This window comes from Mytilus galloprovincialis, chromosome 2, assembly GCF_965363235.1.
Source record: "Mytilus galloprovincialis chromosome 2, xbMytGall1.hap1.1, whole genome shotgun sequence".
Lineage (NCBI taxonomy): Eukaryota > Metazoa > Mollusca > Bivalvia > Mytilida > Mytilidae > Mytilus > Mytilus galloprovincialis.
Genome location: NC_134839.1, coordinates 103778576 through 103786051, shown reverse-complemented (window position 1 = coordinate 103786051; position 7476 = coordinate 103778576). Strand labels below are relative to the sequence as shown.

General features: G+C 31.0%; 1 long non-coding RNA gene across 1 annotated transcript; it reads right to left on the bottom strand.

Moving 5' to 3' along the window:
- Nucleotides 1-386: 386 nt before the first annotated feature.
- LOC143065204 (uncharacterized) lies at nucleotides 387-6976 on the bottom strand. Its single transcript, XR_012975420.1, has 2 exons — nucleotides 534-6976; nucleotides 387-500 (listed from the first exon to the last, which is right to left on the bottom strand). It is a non-coding gene; the product is annotated as an uncharacterized LOC143065204 (long non-coding RNA).
- Between the last annotated feature and the right edge of the window lie 500 nt (nucleotides 6977-7476).

The window sequence follows — 7476 nt, the reverse complement described above, 5'->3', positions numbered from 1 at the left end:
ACGGACTGGAACCACTGTTAGTACTATCATTCTCCGAACAAGACATTTTTAGTTATGATTTTATTTTTTGGACCATATATACACTGTCTATAGAAACAAGCACGCACAAATCATAAGAGAAAAATATGTGAATAAGTTAATTGAATTATCAAAGTTAATATCCTTTGGTCTCGAATGTATGTTAACTAATTAATGTGTTTTTATAGGCTAGCTCAAATCCTCATCCAAATAATATAATCTATATGTAATAATCGTTTCCTACCACACCGAGATTAAATACCAAGCGGTAGACATATTTCAGATACTAATCAAATAATTAAATGAACAATAGATAACAATAATTAATCATTATCTGAGACAACGTGGGTCCAAATGACATACAAATATAAAGTAAGAAATATTTTATTTGGCAAAAGTACAAAATTGTACGGCCACGGCTTGACAAAGAATGGGACTGCCGAGAAACATAATTGGCAAGTCCCTAGTATATATAATTAAACCTTATAGTCCATATCCTTATTCCTTATTTCCACATTATTGTCCATTCCTTATTCCTTATTTCCACATTATTGTCCATTCCTTATTTCCACATTATTGTCCATTCCTTATTCCTTATTTCCACATTATTCTTATTCCTTATTTCCACCTTATTGTTATTCCTTATAATGTCATTTCCTTATATATCAATATAATATCCTTATTAACATTATTGCTTCCAAAATATATCGGATGCTGGCCCTGGGAAACAGAAGCTCAGCGGATACATAATTCCATTATAAGAAGCATAATATATTTGTAGATGTTGTGTCGCTATTTTCGCCATTAAATGGTCGGAGTCTTTGTCTGAAGCCGTGACGAAGGATTGGGATTACAATGGTCGGAGTCTTTGTCTGAAGCCGTGACGAAGGATTGGGATTACAATGGTCGGAGTCTTTGTCTGAAGCCGTGACGAAGGATTGGGATTACAATGGTCGGAGTCTTTGTCTGAAGCCGTGACGAAGGATTGGGATTACAATGGTCGGAGTCTTTGTCTGAAGCCGTGACGAAGGATTGGGATTACAATCGGAATAAGCTACCAGTCATTTCAACCTGAAAAATAGAACAAAAACAGCAGAAAAACGAACAACATGATATAACATAATATAATATTTAACACGTGTATATTAACTACATTTTAGGAGTATGTCTTTAATCTAAGTGGTGGGTGGGTGGGTAACTTTTGAAACAAACATTAGTTAATTCATACGGAACCCAATTGTTTGCGTCTTCCCTCTGCTGTATCGTACGTGGTAAAGAAAGAATGATGACGTCACAGTTATCAAGGTTAAAATAATCAACGCGACTCATAATACATCCACGTGTGCAAAGCGGGACAACTCCCAAAACGTAAGCCCACTTTCCTCCGATAACCGGATTTATTCTTCATAGGAATAAATCTTATTATCTGAGACAACGTGGGTCCAAATGACATACAAATATAAAGTAAGAAATATTTTATTTGGCAAAAGTACAAAATTGTACGGCCACGGCTTGACAAAGAATGGGACTGCCGAGAAACATAATTGGCAAGTCCCTAGTATATATAATTAAACCTTATAGTCCATTCCTTATTCCTTATTTCCACATTATTGTCCATTCCTTATTCCTTATTTCCACATTATTGTCCATTCCTTATTCCTTATTTCCACATTATTCTTATTCCTTATTTCCACCTTATTGTTATTCCTTATAATGTCATTTCCTTATATATCAATATAATATCCTTATTAACATTATTGCTTCCAAAATATATCGGATGCTGGCCCTGGGAAACAGAAGCTCAGCGGATACATAATTCCATTATAAGAAGCATAATATATTTGTAGATGTTGTGTCGCTATTTTCGCCACATGGTCGAATTCAGTGACTATGCCAAGAGTTATTGAACACTGAGTTCGACCACCGACACAAATGCGGTAGCGACACAACACACCCGCCGTGACCGTACTTTTAAATGACCACACACATATATTTATATTAAAATTACCCTGTAATGAAATAAGAAAAAAACAATTGCCCACATGAGATAAAGTAACGCCGTCAGATGTGAATATACCGGGCTTATTATATATTTCAGGCTATTTTATGTAACAACCTCCCAATTGTATATATAGCTAAGCGGCAAAGGTGTACATTCTTATGGCTGCTTTATTCATGCTTATTGGTTTTTACCATATCTCCGATTCAAAATGAAACTGAATCCATTATTCCTACATGTATTCAAACCTTTAAAACTTAGAACACATGAACACTGGTACTTGTCACCAAAGTCAGAGAATAAGGGGACTTTAACCTTTGGTCTTTGTATTTCATATTTTTAACCAATAAATTAGACAATATTTTAGTTTAGTTTATGTTATTTCTATACATGTACCATGACAACATTGATCCGTTTTTGAGAATGGGATAACTAAGTGTATGAAATTGGGTTCAAAACAAAAACTTAAACAACTATCAGAATTATGTATTACCGTCAACGAAATATGTATTGAGAATGTCCATTCTTTCAAATTACTTGGAATAGACATTGATGAAAATTTAAGCTGGGAAGATCATGTTGATCGTATATGTAAAATTATCTCATCTAAAGTATCACTTTTATATAAAATTAAAGTATATTTGCCAATACACACAAGGCAACTATTTTATAATGCATATATTCTAACATATGTAGTTCAGTTTGGGGAAATTTATTACAAAAAGATTCAGATAGAATCATAAAACTTCAAAAAAGAGTAGCAAGAATTATACTGGAATGCGATATTTCTATTCCATCTAATTTCATGTTTTCTTCTTTAAAATGGCTATCTTTTACTAAAAGAATAAAATACCAACAATCAATTCTAATGTATAAAATTGTAAATGGGCTAACACCTGATTACTTAGCAATACTAAATATTGATGATGTGCAACGCCACAACTTACGATCTGTCTCTAATAATGATCTTTTTGTTCCAAGACCAAATACAAATTTTTATAAAAAATCTTTTCATTATTCTGCAACCAAAGTATGGAATAATTTACCACTCGAAATAAAAAAATGTCCTGATGTGGAATTATTCAAGAAACATAGTTATAATCATTTTCTTGAAAATTATATGCAAGTCAAATAATTTGTTTTCCTCTAACAAAACTATATCAAATATTGTCATTTATTACCCTAAAGTATATTTCAATGATTGAATTGTGTATATACTAGTAATATATATTGTAATTTAATGTATGAATGTATGAATGTTAACTGTATGCATGTATTTTGTTTGAGGGCCTCAATGAAAATTAGACTATTTCTAATTGAGTTACCCTCTTTAAATAAAGAATTTATTATTATTATTATTATTATTATTATTATTATAACAATATTAGCAAAATTTTGCAACGTGATCTTTCTTTACGGATAACAGTTAGCTGTCCTATAAACCCTTTTAATTTGTTTCAAGTGACATATAAGTAATAAATATAGTTACATGCAATAAAAGTGCCTTAAGTGATTCTAAAAGTGGTGACTAAATGATATCATAATTATACAAAAAAGACACAATTTACAGACACTGTTTCCTAACAATGTATCTACTTGATACAAACTAAATTATCCTTAAACGACACAATTTACAGACACTGTGTCTTATCAATGTATCTACTTGATATAAACTAAATTATCTTTAAAAGACACAATTTACAGACACTGTGTCCTATCAATGTATCTACTTGATACAAACTAAATTATCCTTAAAATACACAATTTACAGACACTGTGTCCTTTCAATGTACCTACTTGATACAAACTAAATTATCCTTAAAATACACAATTTACAGACACTGTGTCCTATCAACATATCTATTTGATACAAACTAAATTATCCTTAAAAGACACAATTCCTATCAATGTATCTACTTGATACATATAAAAATATACTAATAAGACACAATTAACAGACACCGTGTCCTATCAAAATATCTACTTGATACAAACTTAATTATCCTAAAAAGACACAATTTACAGACACTATGTTCTAACAATGGATCTAATTGATACAAACCAGATTATCCTAAAAAGACACAATTTACAGACACTGTGTCCTACCAAAATATCTACTTGATACAAACTAAATAATTCTAAAAAGACATAATTTACAGACACTGTGTCATAACAATGTATAGGCTTGATACAAACTAAATTATCCCAAAATGACACAATTTACAGACACTGTGTAAATATTCGTCCTGATAGATATGCCTGAAATATTTGCCACTGGACATTAAGCAACCAACAATCAATCAATCCTATTAAAATATCTACTTAGTACAGAGAAAATTTGTGGTCTAATAAATTATCTGAATTAATGAAATATATTGGAATACCCTTTAACAAGCATTGTAATAGTAATTTCAAACAGAAACTAGATGATTTCTACAAAAAGAAAATTAAATTTGAACTATCTAAGATAAAAGATGGAAACTGTGGTTAACTTTTTATTTATCACTAAATTAAGAACAAGTGCACACTCATTAGCAATAGAAACTGGTAGGTATGCAAGACCAACAATACCCTCTAATGAGAGATTTTGTAAATTTTGCACTGGAAAAATTGAAAATGAGATTCATTTCTTGATCGAATGTCCGCAATATAACAAAAATAGGTCTAATATTAAAATATAAAATTATTGATATTAATCAAATAATTTGGATGAAATTTTTTTTTAAAATGTTAAATCCTATGTCTGAAAAAGGATAAAAATCTACTTGTATGTATATTGAAGAAGCTCTTGATTTGTGAGACCACCGTACCGTTTCATCAGATAATAATCTTTTACAGTAGTTCGTGCATATACACATAATTTTTATATCTTATATAGGTGATTGTGTGTTTTAAGTAAATTTATGAAAATTTAGAATAATAAATTAATGATGTATAAGTTTATGGTATCAATATCAGTTTATAATGTAATGTCTTTCCTACTGTTATGAAAGATTGTATCAGAGTTGAGCCGTCTTGCGAACATGCATGCTGTTAAATTGTATATTATACACCATTGTTTGCAATACGAGCAGTCGAGCCAACAGCATAACTTGTGTCAAGTTTGACGACTGTTTATTTTAAATAGCAACCAAAGAACAGTTATCTATGTGAAACATAACTTGTTTGTCCCTCAATTTGAACTTAAATAATATAACTATGGCCAATAGTATTGGAACAAGTTCTAAAAACAAACAAAAATATCATATCTTTCATAAATTACCCATTCTCATATTGAGGGACCCTACAATTTATGGCAGGATGGGGACAATTGCATCTCAAACATTTGTGAATGTATCGACATTGTGGTAACATACATGCACCTATGTTATGGAACTCGTAAAACATTTCCTGTTAGTGTTAACCATATTAACCCCATAACTAGGTGCATTTGGCTGCACTGTATGAATATATAACAGCCAAAGTTCTTGGTCAACAGTAGCCCATGACAAAGCTGGATTTCTAGCTTTCTTTAGACGAAACTGTTGATTATAGTCCTTCGAACCTGGTCCAATATTGAACGACTTGCACCCAACTTAACCGAATACATACATGTTAAAATATTTTCATTTGTGTATCTTCTAAATGTACACCAACATAAATACTTATGTAAATAAGGAAAGCATCTATCCATGTGTTAATATCAGTAATCTTATTACTTAGTTTAGTTTGGATAATCAGCTGTCCATTTGTATCTACAGTTAGAGAATTTGATTGCTCTGTGCCTGAATTTGTATTAAAGCAATATACCTAAATCTACATATTCACCATTAATTATTTTGTTCCAAGTTTTTGTGAAACATTTAAACATAGATTATCATTTGCACTAGTTATTGGCAAATATTAGAACGTTGTGTTATACCTGTATTCGATTGTTGCCTTTCATTGACTGAGTCAGGAGATGTAACATAGTTAACAGTAGCTGAAGAGTGAATAAGGGCATTGACAATCTGAACAACTTCATTCCTAAGTTCTGGAGTCATCATACATGTAGCTAAAACTTGCGTGGAAGTATGCTGTCCAACGACATTGCTAGATCTGTTTCCCAACGGTTTCGGTACGTCCCTCTGCAGTACCCTTGGCTGCATTTATAAGGACTTTTAGAGGGCCTTTGTGACATACGCACTGCTTTCCCCATTTCCATAAGATGTTTGGTTTTTAAAACTGAAAAATTACTACAATAATATTAGTGAAACGACCGTTGAAAAGTTATACTATATATACAACTCGTCTAAACATCAACCCAACAATGTTAGATCTGTAAATTTGCTTTCGCAAATTTAATATACATATATATTTTATAAACTTCATACATTTATTCATTATTGGTTTCTCTTTAAATTGCTTGCTGTGTAGCAGATGAAACATTTCATATAACGATAGTTTTAAAATCGCAGACGTCCATGCGACACGTGTCTTGTAATAAAACCATGTGCGCAGTTTATATAAGATATCTGAAATTACGGGTCTGTTAAAATTTCTATTTTTGGAAATATAATTCATGATTTCCACTGAATTAAACCAACAATTAAAAATTTACAATGAAATATTTAGAAACTCTTTACAGAAGAAACAACAAAAGATATAAAATCTTTAACACTATATTTTATCGATATACTGGATCAAAACCATGTGCTTTTTCTATCTTTCAAACTTTCCGAACCTTTTCAGTAAAATAAGATTTTTTGAAAGACATCCATTTCATATACCAAATCAAAGAAATATTATTAACTTTTGAAACAAACATTAGTTAATTCATACGGAACCCAATTGTTTGCGTCTTCCCTCTGCTGTATCGTACGTGGTAAAGAAAGAATGATGACGTCACAGTTATCAAGGTTAAAATAATCAACGCGACTCATAATACATCCACGTGTGCAAAGCGGGACAACTCCCAAAACGTAAGCCCACTTTCCTCCGATAACCGGATTTATTCTTCATAGGAATAAATCTTATTAATGTGCAAAGATTTAAAAACAAAAGTTTTTTTTTCTTTATTCGTACATATTATATTCCGCTTCGGTAGAGTTATCTTCAGATAGTTTCAGATATTAATAAATACATGGGTTTCAAAAGTCTAAATGTAAGTGTAAAGACAATCATAAATGCTTTGGTAAAGCTATTTCTAATTTCTAAGTTCCCCTTTTTATGAGACATAAATCAAGGACAAGAGGTGTATATCATTTCATTCTGACACATGAATTTAGTTTCCCGTCTTTAACCGAAAATTGTTTATTTCTTAGTAAATTAATTTATTTGAATTCAAATAAATAATAGCACCAAAAACCTAAATTACATAAGTGTCCCCATTGTGAATTTTTAATTTCTATAAAGTACATTCAAACAGCTCCTGCATATTGAGTACATATATTATCGTATGAATAGAAATGCAAGTTATGGAATATCGTGATTTCATAAAA